Source organism: Formica exsecta, unplaced genomic scaffold, assembly GCF_003651465.1.
Source record: "Formica exsecta isolate Colony F162 unplaced genomic scaffold, ASM365146v1 scaffold72, whole genome shotgun sequence".
In the NCBI taxonomy this organism is placed as follows: Eukaryota; Metazoa; Arthropoda; class Insecta; order Hymenoptera; family Formicidae; genus Formica; species Formica exsecta.
The window spans coordinates 1,046,746-1,059,722 of NW_021853485.1; the positions used below are offsets into that span (position 1 = coordinate 1,046,746).

The 12,977-nt window shown below is 39.7% G+C and overlaps 1 protein-coding gene across 2 annotated transcripts in view; it reads right to left on the reverse strand.

Annotated features, from left to right (window-relative positions):
• Positions 1-4,194, reverse strand: part of LOC115243377 (BMP-binding endothelial regulator protein) — a 42,186-nt gene extending 37,992 nt beyond the window's left edge. For both annotated transcript variants that reach the window (XR_003885220.1, XM_029820319.1), the window contains exon 1: positions 3,789-4,194. The gene's annotated coding sequence lies outside the window, so the exon portion shown is untranslated. The remainder of the gene's footprint in view (positions 1-3,788) is intronic.
• Positions 4,195-12,977: the final 8,783 nt, after the last annotated feature.

A 12,977-nucleotide genomic window follows, 5' to 3' on the forward strand; every position in this document is an offset into this window, starting at 1 on the left:
GTATAGTAGAGAAACGTGATAATAGAATAGAATATGTAGAATTATTACACCCTCTGTCTCTTCCTCTGTGTGTCTCGCTTCTCTCCTTTTCTTTTTCTCTTTCTATCTCTCTCTCTCTCTCTCTCTCTCTCTCTCTCTCTCTCTCTCTCTCTCTCTCTCTCTCTCTCTCTCTCTCTCTCTCTCTCTCTCTCTCTCTCTCTCTCTCTCTCTCTCTCTCTCTCTCTCTCTCTCTCTCTCTCTCTCTCTCTCTCTCTCTCTCTCTCTCTCTCTCTCTCTCTCTCTCTCTCTCTCTCTCTCTCTCTCTCTCTCTCTCTCTCTCTCTCTCTCTCTCTCTCTCTCTCTCTCTCTCTCTCTCTCTCTCTCTCTCTCTCTCTCTCTCTCTCTCTCTCTCTCTCTCTCTCTCTCTCTCTCTCTCTCTCTCTCTCTCTCTCTCTCTCTCTCTCTCTCTCTCTCTCTCTCTCTCTCTCTCTCTCTCTCTCTCTCTCTCTCTCTCTCTCTCTCTCTCTCTCTCTCTCTCTCTCTCTCTCTCTCTCTCTCTCTCTCTCTCTCTCTCTCTCTCTCTCTCTCTCTCTCTCTCTCTCTCTCTCTCTCTCTCTCTCTCTCTCTCTCTCTCTCTCTCTCTCTCTCTCTCTCTCTCTCTCTCTCTCTCTCTCTCTCTCTCTCTCTCTCTCTCTCTCTCTCTCTCTCTCTCTCTCTCTCTCTCTCTCTCTCTCTCTCTCTCTCTCTCTCTCTCTCTCTCTCTCTCTCTCTCTCTCTCTCTCTCTCTCTCTCTCTCTCTCTCTCTCTCTCTCTCTCTCTCTCTCTCTCTCTCTCTCTCTCTCTCTCTCTCTCTCTCTCTCTCTCTCTCTCTCTCTCTCTCTCTCTCTCTCTCTCTCTCTCTCTCTCTCTCTCTCTCTCTCTCTCTCTCTCTCTCTCTCTCTCTCTCTCTCTCTCTCTCTCTCTCTCTCTCTCTCTCTCTCTCTCTCTCTCTCTCTCTCTCTCTCTCTCTCTCTCTCTCTCTCTCTCTCTCTCTCTCTCTCTCTCTCTCTCTCTCTCTCTCTCTCTCTCTCTCTCTCTCTCTCTCTCTCTCTCTCTCTCTCTCTCTCTCTCTCTCTCTCTCTCTCTCTCTCTCTCTCTCTCTCTCTCTCTCTCTCTCTCTCTCTCTCTCTCTCTCTCTCTCTCTCTCTCTCTCTCTCTCTCTCTCTCTCTCTCTCTCTCTCTCTCTCTCTCTCTCTCTCTCTCTCTCTCTCTCTCTCTCTCTCTCTCTCTCTCTCTCTCTCTCTCTCTCTCTCTCTCTCTCTCTCTCTCTCTCTCTCTCTCTCTCTCTCTCTCTCTCTCTCTCTCTCTCTCTCTCTCTCTCTCTCTCTCTCTATTTTTCTCTCTCTCTCTCTCTCTCTCTCTCTCTTTTTCTCTGTCGACATTTGCCTGCATTTTAAATTACTGAGAAATATCGCTCGTGATAATTACAGCAACGATCCATGTGATCTCGTATATATCGAATAATCGGGAGTTACACATGGTATCTCCAATTTGTGTTGTGTGTGTGTGTTATTATGTGCGCAACGTTTCTTTGATAAATGAAATACCGCGAAAAATATTTATTAAGGAAATATAAAATGTGAAACGCGATTTTTCTAATATCGATTAATCGTAGTTTAACTAATTCTTTGAATATTTTTCTAGATTGTTACATTTATTATGATATCGTATATAGACGATGTGGTAAAAAATTTAATTGATCATGATTAGCATTAATCGATTATTGATAGAGTTAGGTTTATGAAAGATTGAAAAATCTTTAATTCAATTTTGTAAGGTTTTAATTGTTCTATCTGCAAACGCGGAAAATATAATTTGACTTTTTCCTATTGATATATTCCTGAAAAAAATTACGTCTGTTTATCTTATCATTCTATTTTTTAATGAGCGAAATATTATACCTGAACAATACTATTATAAGAATTAATTTTCTTCAAACTCTGGCTATTTTAATATATGATTATTCATATCAAATAATATTAGTTTCGAAATTATAATATTTCATTATGTAGTTTGCATTGTTCGACATAAGCGATCAAAAGTGGTCGCGCGAGATTTATCGATTAAATTGTTATCCGTTTATCGATTTTGCTTGATTAATCGATTGAGACTCGGTGGTTTATGCCTTGATCGATTAATCGGTCCGTTCCCATTGATCGAATAAACGATTAAACTAATAATTTCTTACGCGCCTTATAGATTCAATCGGATGAATCGGTTAATTGCATTCGATCAAGTTTTTTCATCTCATTATTAGCTTTGTCTTTATATAGAAAACTTAAAATGGTTCTCCATTTTTATATTTGCCTGCAAAAAATTATCACAGATATCCTATATATACTAGAATATTTCTTAAATCCACAAATTATACACATTCGTAAATTTCTTTCTAGATATCGAGAATAAAAAAAAAAAAAAAAAAAAAAAAAAAAATATTCCGAACCGCCCACAAAGCGATTCAACGCGTCACGAAAATCGATTATACCGATATAGATCGCAATGTCGCGAATCGCCGAATTTAATTTTGTAACCGACAAATCTACGTGTTTTTCTTTCCACTCGCACCCACGGGGGCGTTTCTTCAGGTGATGAACAGCTGACGCTGATAATCCCACGGATTTCTCCATCGTGCTCGCTTATAGTCTCCGATGACGTTAAACGTTATTTTGTTTAGATCTAAACCTCATCGAGATGGAACGCGCTGGACGTAAATAAAAATTGTGACTGATACTTTCAACCCACATTTTGCTAAACGTGACTCACAGATTTGACATTTTCAAGACGTTTATCACGAAATATCTAAATCCGCGCTTTATTTCTTATTTTCCGTGTATATCAAATGCTATCCTCGAGAAATAGAAAATTCAGAATTCCTGTATTATTTAAAAAATAACAATATATTTAACGATAAGTGTCTAATAAAAATACGCATCTTATGTATGCAGATTTGCGTTCAATGAGTCAAACAAACGAATCGAAACTTCACGAAGCAGAATCATTATCACCGAATGGGAATCATGTCGCCTTCGGCACGTGTCTACTGGCAAGATCCGGCACTCTCGCTAGACGAATATGTTATATTATGCGGCTCTCGGTGATATCACGTGGTAAAAATCCGCTCGCTAGGCCGATCCATCCATCACGCGTCGTAATCCGCATTCTCGGTCTCGTCATTTCCTCTCTCTCTCTCTCTCTTCCTTCGCCCATATATTATAATCTCTCATCCCGATACTTTAATTATCCCTATATGTCGCGTTGAACTCCGCGGCAGATCCTTCATGTATTACGCGATTGATTTATGGAGGAAAATTTCTTCGAACATTCAGATTATATTCTTAACAATTTTAAATGTTAACTCTTTAATTTTTTATTAAATGTTAATAGACAAAAAAAATTTCTATATTATAAAATATAGAATCAATCAGGATAATTGCGATATATTTTACGACACGTAATTTTTTAATATATTAAATAATATTGTCAATAGAATGATATAACTATTGATTACTAATATTATATAGATTTTTTTATAAACTTCTTTTTATCTCTATAATTATAATTCCCCCTTTTCTCTGTATTCCATAATCTTTTTTCTTAGATCTTTAGCTAAATATATCTTTCTGTTATTTTTTACGGGATTTTTCTTAGAATACAATCACAGTTTCTCTTCGACGATTCGTCAATCTATATCGTGCCTCGAGATATTCTCGAGGATCTCGTCTCCTCGCGAGACGTGGATACCCCACAGCAAACAAATCTTTAGCACTCACCTGCGAGTATTCCCTCGTCGGCCTTTTACAGGCTCCCTTTCTCAGCAGCCGCCTCGGCTCGCGACCCGTCGTCGTGGCCGCGGAGCAGCCAGCGATGCACCTCGCCGCGAATCCGCGTGACGACGATAACGATACGACACACCGCACTGATTGACGATGAGATGCAGCCACAGCCGGTAGCAGAAGAGTTCCTCTCGCGCGCGCACTCGCGACGCGAGTTTATTTGCGGCACGCGCGAGCGAATCTCGGCGGAGCTCTGGTCCAGCACTGACAACGAGGCGCGTGTATCCGTCGATGGCACTGCGTGTCGTGTCTCGTCTCGTCTCCTCGTGTCGTGCAGTATTGCGTACGCGGCGCGAGCTCTACTGCGGATCTGAATGATTCCGCGTCAGCTGCTCGCCGCAGCTGCACTGAAGTTCCGTTGCGATTTCCACCACCGTGCGCGAGTAACGAAGATCGCGCGCGGTCGCCGAGAGAATGAGGGAAGGGGTAGGAAAGACGGAAAGTGGTGATGGTAGTAGTAGTAGTGGTGGTGGCAGTGGTTGCGGCGGAGGAGAAGGAGGACGTCGCGAGTAGTAAGTAGTAGTGGTTTTCCTCCTTGAGAGAGGCGGAGGAGGCAACGCGCGCACCGAGACGAGACAAGACAAGAGAGAACGGGAGAAGAGCGCGTATGCACGTGCGACGCGCGAGAGTCGACGGTTCATGCAGGTGGCATCATGCCGGAGAGGAAAAATATATAAATGTTGAATGCTGTGATAGAGAGATGCGTATTTTTCCTTTCAATCGATATCTCCGTGAGGTAGAGCGCAGAAGAACAAGGTTCCGCAAAATTTCTACGAGAATTTTTTATGTAATTTTAATTATCTTAATTTTTGAGAAAAATTTCCATTATATTTTAGAATTAATATACAATAAGAAATGTGACGGATGTTTGCATAAAAAGGTTGAATAATTTTTTAAAGATAAATGTTTAATAAAATGAATTATATACATTTAAATAATTTATTAATAAAGATTGAAATCACTCTTTTTATAAATGATTGACATCATGATATAATTTAATTAATAATTAAATCTATTCTTTTATATTCTTCCTGAGATTATTTTCCAAGAACGAATTTTCAATTTATGAAATAGATAATAATAAGACACAATATAAAATTATGAAAATATAATTCGTATTAATCGCAACGTGCGATTCAAAAACACTGCAATAATAAGCTAGAAATTGCGAGCGTAAGCAGCGGAAAACTAATGTGCGTCTCTTATAAGATATACATATGTATCGCCAAGTTTAGATCGAAGTATCTTGAGACGCGATCGGAATGCCACGTGCGAGCCGCACGCGCGCCGATGCAACTCGTGGCCGAACTCGTTTTGCGATGCCGACATATCCGAAGAAGTATGTATGTACAGTGAGCTTTCACGATCCTTGCGTGAGTCGGAGGACAACGGAGATTGTTAGTGGGTTACCCAGAAGGAGCTCGGTAAACTCTTTCGCCTGTTCCTGAGAGCCGCAAGAGAGCTGCGCTTCGAAGAGAGCGAGACGGAAAGGGTAGCTGGGTCGAGTTAAATGAACAGGAGAAGGAACAGGAGCAGGAGTAGGAAGGGGAGGGGTTGTAAGGGACATCCGCGGTATATACCGGGTGGGAAAGAGAAAAGCTTTATCTTCCACTTTTCGCGAGGAAAGAGGAAGATGGAAAGAATATGCATATATGTGTGTGTGTGTGTCGTGGAGGAACATACCACACACACGTGCGTATTGAACGGAATCACTGATAAATACCAGAGGCCTATCGCGCCGACACGCGTGTATGCGTGTGCGTGTTTGACGGTAGCGCATCGCAAGGGAGAGGAGCACGAGTGTTGCTTCGTTCCCCGAACTGAACGCATATAGCCACTTTCACGAGAAACATGGACAAGATAGTTCATCCCACCTTCGAACTCGCTTCATCGTGATTAGGTAAAAACTAGCGACTTGGCTTTCTACACTTTCAGCTCTTGACATCGTATCGTAAGGATAAGTGACGGTGACAGTAAGAGAGATGCAATATATATTTTGAATCTCTTGTTTTTTTTTTTTTTTTTTTTTTTTTTTTTAAAATAAGCTGGTGTGTTAGTGAAACTAATTAAACGAGTTATAAATGTAGATTTTACAAATGTAATATATTTTTCGATGTTTTAAATTTTGTGTTAAAAGCCAAAGAGATTTTCCTCTTTAAGATTGAAATTTGTATCTTATAAAATTGTCTCCAGACAATAATTAGTGATATCTAATTGTAAATTCATTAAATTTTTTTAAATCCCCAAATATCTAAATTTAATGAATTTATATATATATAAATCTGAGGAATAATCTCAGAAGTTTCTGATGATTCATGAAGCATTAAGTCTATTGACATATCAAAGTCTAAGTGATAGTCCTTTTATCGATGATAGTAAACTAGTTTTATCGATAATAGTAAGCTTCAACTGCGGATACTTTATTATCTCTTTGTTTCTAATTTTAGTAAGTTAAGATTAAAATTAACCGAACTCTCCAGAATACATATATATATATGTCTTGATATGTTAAATATAAAATCTTACTATTGAAAGTGAGATACAAAATATCTCTCTCTCTCTCTCTCTCGTGTTCTGTCGCGAGTTGAAATTTATTATTATTAATAAAACTATATCATTTAAACTTTGATATGTCGGTGGACTCAATGTTTCATGAATTATCAGAGATTTCCGAGATATTTCATATACCTAATCGGCACGAGTCTTTGAAAAATCTTGCGGGCAGATCTTTGTGTTCGGTCCTTGAGCGATGAGATGTGCAAATAAACTGTTTAATGATTGAGAGATTGCAGCAGAGAGATGTCTGACCATGCAAGGTCAAGTGGTTCCTCGCCGCGGCAATGTCTGAACCTTCTAGGAGTTCATTGATCCGACGATTTGGTTGATGATCGATGAGGTATCCCAATAAGTGTACTGTCTCATATCTAGAAAATCTACGACAAAGTAAATTGACTGTCATGAGATGAGTTAAGATTTCACCAGCAAGCTTCAGCATTCTTTCCATTAGGCTGATGAATTTGATAAAATTGCTCCGATTTCAAATATTTATTTATCATTATTTTATGCTTGTGTTATATATATATATATAATATCGAAAGTTTTTAAGTTAAAAATTTATTTCGCGCGCTTGTTTGATTTCTTCTGGCGAATTACATATAATATAATTTAGACAGTCATAGCATTATAGCCTTTTTGATAATTTATGTTATTTTACATGTTTATAAATATTTAAATTTAATTTATATCTATTTTTTTACTCTTTTTATATATAAATGTAATTTTTACTGTACTTTCATAATTTTTACTGGATGCATCGATTTTGGGGACCGATTTTTTAAATTTCCATTTGTGTTCGCATTTAAAAACAACTGCTCAAAAAATAGTTCGAAATAATGTTGTCAAAACTGTGAGAAAATCTGATAAGGCGCATTCACTAAATATTTGTGTTATTATGAATTTTCATTGAGACCTTTCAATTAGGAACTAAATGGTGTGTTGAGATATTTTGGTATTTTTACGAATCAAATTTACATAGGTGTTTGGGTAGAATATTTATGGAATTTAATACAATATGTATTGAGAGGCATTCATCTCAGAACATAGGCCGTTAACAGGATTAGGTAACATGCAGATCGAAGCGCGGTCTCTCTCGCGCGATGAAAGATCGAGCTGCGACCAACTCGCCCGGTTATTGTACAACATAACGAAGATACTTATCGAAGGGGACGGCATCCACCGTCTCCGCTCTGTCTCCCCTGCCGAGTTGCTCCCCGCGCGGCTGTTAGCGATCCGAGTATCTACCTGACCGTCTCGTTAGCTCTCTTCGTGGAAGTGCGCCCCTGCTCTCGTCGTAGTAAGAAACCGAAGAAGACAGCCTGAGGAAGGAGGGGAATAGGGGGAGAAGAGGCTCTCGATCTTTCTCTTTCTCGTCCTCTCTTGTCGCGCGGCTATTAAATACGCGACCATTACAGCTCAAATGTCGGCGTTATGTCTTGTCGCATCGCTTTTATCGCTTTCTTATTATATAATAATCGTCGCATATCAATCCAACGCGATTAAGAACGATACGAATCGAATCATTTTCATAATAAATCATTTAGGAATGCGTCACGTGCGAGAAACAAAGACTATACAATGTCGATCTCTAACTCTCTTTCAATCGCCGTCGTGTATATCTTGGAAATGCTAATTCGTCCGTCCGAAAAAAAACCTGTTTACTTTTTATTCGCGACCGTTAAAGAGATAGAAAAAAAAAAAAAAATCTTTTATGTCACCTTAAATTAATCACGTCTGACACGTGACGAGAGATCTCATTATTGCTCACTTACACCACCGTGTTGTACGCATTAAACTCGAATGTCAAGTTTTGTATATAAATCGATCGACGAAGTTCGCGTAGAGACGCGATACGCAACGGTCGCGTGATCTCGTCGCTCGATCTTCGAGGTACGGAAAACGCGAGAGCTTTCGGAGTCTATGTTGCCGCGCTCGCTTTTGCTTTCTTTTCGCGGCTAATGGGCGCAAGGTCGCACGAATTCCGCGCGCGCGTTGTCCCCCGGCTGTGTCGCGCGTGTCCGAAACGAGGAGAGGAATTTCACGAGCGTGTCCGTGCCACATTTGTGTGAAAGAGGCCCCCCCGCCTGGCCTTTCTTTTTCTCTTCCCAGCGAGAGGTCGCGGTCCCCTCCTTTTTTTTTGTGCTTCTTCCTGGCGCGGCGAGGGGAAGGAGAGATCCCCTGTCTCCGTCTTCTTTTCTCTTTCTCTCCTCGCGGCCGGAACCGACGTTCGGTCGCGCGTGTGCGCGTGTGTGGCCCGGATAATTAATCGCGATTTATTCGCCCCGACATTGTTAGTTTTAACGAGCGGCGAAATATTTTTATTGGGTGCTTGAGCATCGCCGTACGGGGATAATTTGTACGCAAATGCGCGTTTAATTTAATTTATTTACGACGCGGAATGCCGGGCGCCGTAATGTCCCGACGTGCTGCTTTTTTTTCTGCGATTGAAACGTGCTCATCGTAAACCGCGATTCGCCGCCGATTTCGTCGCAAGTCGCGCATAAACGCCACGAGGGGATCTCTCCTTTCCGGGAAAATTTCATTGCGATCCTAAACCTTGAAGGTTTTGCTCATTTCTGTATTTAATTCAAAAACAATCTTGATTTTGATAAGAAGTATATTTGAGAAGTATTGCTCTCTTATATTTGTTTTTTTTTTTTTTTTTCTTCCAGAGTGATGCAATATACTCGACGAGGGTACTTCAGCTGATTTGCGTTCATCATCAACGCGGTGAGTGATGATTAAGATTTTTCACGGATAGGAGAGTAGGGGGGAGGGGAGAGAGCTGCTAGTTGAATCGATTATTTCGAAAGAATAACACATTTAATAATAATCGACGTAAGTGGAACAGCCTCGTTGCTTTATTAAAAAGTGAAGTAATACACCGAAGAATATAAATTTCGCAGAAGAGAGGCAGAGAAGAGAGAGAAACCTGTTCGTTCGAAGGAATATCAAATTCTCGATTATATAATCTTAATATACGTAGTGAATTTTTGAAACTTCGCGCACGTGGGGAAAGAGATTTATCTTTATTTACTGCGTCCGCCCGTATCTTTTCGATGTAACCAGTTTAATTTTTACCGTACTTTATCTTTCGCGCTTTCACATTTTTCGCACGCAATGATCTCATACGCATGCAAATGATTCAGAATATATTCCACGAACAACTATCGTAACGCCTGCGAAAGCGTAATCGTCTTACGTCGAGATGTCCGTTCCGTTCGCATTAACCGCGCAATCTCTGGCGGAATGTGCGCGTGTCACGCAAATAGTTAGATTATTAAAAAGGAATGATATGCGCGACCGGAAGTGATTCACGGTGGCGTCGTCGTGGAGCGACTTAAAAGGAAATCGTCATTAATTCTAAGGCTTGTTGACGGGTCTCTAACGTCGCAATATGTTTGCAACATATCGATAGTAACGATGCTAATAATAATTGATAATAGCATAGTAACAGCATCTTAATTTTTAAGAAGATAAATGCAAAAAAGAAATTACTATATTTACTGTTAATTATATTCTTATTTCTTTATCTAATTAATTGATTTTTTATTATCAATTTTTTATTATTAATTATGAATTTATTATTATCCTCTTTGATTTGATCCAATTTTATTAAAATTTTGTTGTAATTTTTATGTTATTAATTACACAAATATCGCAAAATATAAAATACCAGATTCAAAAATAGTATAAAATAATAATAGAGCATGGAAATGTCAGAAACTAAATTAAAAAGATTAGATCGATTTATTTTTAAAATTTGCAATCTCGGAATATTGGATCGCGCGAATGGAACGTGAACGTGCAGTTGTGTATATACGATATCAATCTTTCAGCTCTCCCCTCTCTTATCCGTATATATACGCAATACGTGTGTATTGCTGTACCGCGTACCTTGCTTATGGCAAGGTCGTTTCAGGATATATTTCGCACGCGCCAAACACCTTTCGCAGCCTCAAAAGGCGAAACCTCGCGTCGGATTATTCGCTTTCGATTCTTCGAGCGTGCTCTTCTACATCATTAACCCTAAACTTGGCAGTGGTTTTATCGAGATGCGCATGACTATCTTATTCTATTTTCTATTAAGTAAAAAAGTTACGTATTTTTTTAGCCCGTTGCAATTTAAGATATATTTAGTGTTATGTTTTTTTATATTAGGATCTAAATAACTCCATTAAATTAGTCACATTTTTCAATTTTAATTATAAACGATTGCGAACTAATTCGGGAAAAATCAATAGAACATAATGACGTCGAGAAGAAAACTTCGGGATCTTTCACGATTCCGCATCGTGAAATCTTTTTGAGAAAACAAACTTTTCAAATGAGTTATTAAGTATCATATAAATATTTACATATATAATCTTTGCCTTGCCTAAACAAAGAAAAGTGATGATTAACAGATTGAAGTACTGGAAATTATCAATTATATTATCTATATATCCTTGAAACAATGGAAATTATCTAGCTCACGTCACAGAGGAACATTGATTTCACAATAAGTCTTTATCTATTAAAAATGAAACGTGATTCGTATGATTTTATCACGCGACTTTATTTTCCGAGGAAAAATCAAGAGGAAAAAAAAAAGAAGAGAAATATCGCGCTGTAATATTTTCGATAGAGAAGAAGCACGTGCGCCGCGCGAGAAAAGCGCACCAGTCTTGCGACTGTAAACGCTAATTTGTTTGAGCGAGAGCAAATAAACGGCAACGCGCGGATAACGTTGCGCAGATACGCGGCGCGAAGCGTAATAGCGTTTTGCTGCCATTGGTGTTTCTTTGAAAACCTTGTCTCGCCGATTACATGTAATAGACGTTACCGCCGTTCGATCGCTCGATGTCTCATACATGGCGCTCGTCATTAAACGATCTTCCGCGATGACTCGCATCGAGAGTCTCGCGCGACCTGTTCTTTAGCTCCAATCTTCTTTATCGGATAAAACTTTACGTTATCTCTTAATCTCCATCGAGAAAACTTGCTGTGTAATTAATCGACACTAATAATTCGTTGTTGCGCGCACTTTCATCATACGTAATCAATTTTCTTTACACACAGAATATTCGTATACAGCTCGTAAAATTCGATTTAATTAAAGTCAATGAAGTAAGTAATTGAACGAAGAAAATTAAATTAGTAGAAACTAATAATCATTCGCTGGGGCATAAATTGCTGCAAATGAATCATATAGCGTCTTTCGTAACAACCGATTCAATTTCTGTTCTTGTGTTTACGAAACTCCGATGTTTACGAAAATAGATAGATGTTCTAGATTCATAGAAAGAAGCGAATACACACATAATTAGCTTGGGTAGATGGGCTTTATCCGCTATTACGATCGTGATTGCGGTAATTCAGGCAACCGCTCCGACAAAGATAATAGCGGCAATTGCAATTCTATTTTCTCTCGCGTCTCCGGGGCGGGGAAAGAAGGGGGGGGGGGAAGGGGGGGAGAGATTTAACGAAAGAAATTAGGAGCGCGATCGGGGAAAGAAGGGGGGGGGGGAGGGGAGGAGAGATTTAACGAAAGAAATTAGGAGCGCGATTGAGTAACCACTCATCTGTCTACGCGATTTTCACGAGATTCGCGAAATCGCTCGCTAATTTTTTTCACCGATTAACATCCTACCGTATGTGTTCTCGCAACTACGATCGACTTCCTTGAATAAGTTATTGCCATCGAGATTTGTTTTCCCGACCGAAACTCTTTTGGTGCGCAGCGTGCGGTCCGCCGTTCGGTGCGTCGTAGTGCGAAAACACATAATGCATCGCGCGTCGAGGTAACGTCTATTTTCGGTTTAATTGGTTACATTAAACCAAAAGGCAGGCCAGTTAATTTAACGCAATGGTGGCGACGTTAGTCCGCGCTCATTATCGCGCGGCGATCGAGCGCGTAATTCCACGTGCGCGTTTAATTCCGCTCGCATGTATAGAATTTTTCTTCGATCGACGAGGGCGGCCATAAAAGCCTCGTCGCTTTTGTCCGTCGCGCTCGGAACGTCTTCGCGGCGAATTGTAAATTTTGCGAGGGTCGCGGAAGTGAGTCACTAGCTCATCTCGTCCACCTCCACGTCTCCATCTCGTCGACCCTCGTCTTGACAATTTTCATCGTCTTGTTCGGCTTGAGCGAATTGAACGAGCCGCGGCATTTACGAGCCAGATTTACAGGTCATTAAGGCGAAAATGATCTTTTCCTTGAGAACGGTCGGTCAATAAACGCGGATTTCCTCGCCAAGTCGGCCTTGTTGAGACGCAATTCTCTCGCGACACATTTCATAGATGCGCGATCATCGACTTAAATGCAAATGAGTTTATTCCTTTTGCGCTCATAGTAATTCATTTAAGATTGCTTATTGGCGATAATAAGCAAATAAGAGATAAGAATATGTAACAAAAAAATATAGATATTGCTTTTTAAACGATAAAAATAAGCCAAGAGAATTTAATAAAGCAAAAAGGCAGTTAAATTTTATAATATTATTTATTTAAAATATTATCTGGAAATATATTGAAATGCGCAGTATCTGCAGGTAACAATCTGACTAACTTGTAATGATCGCATCGAGA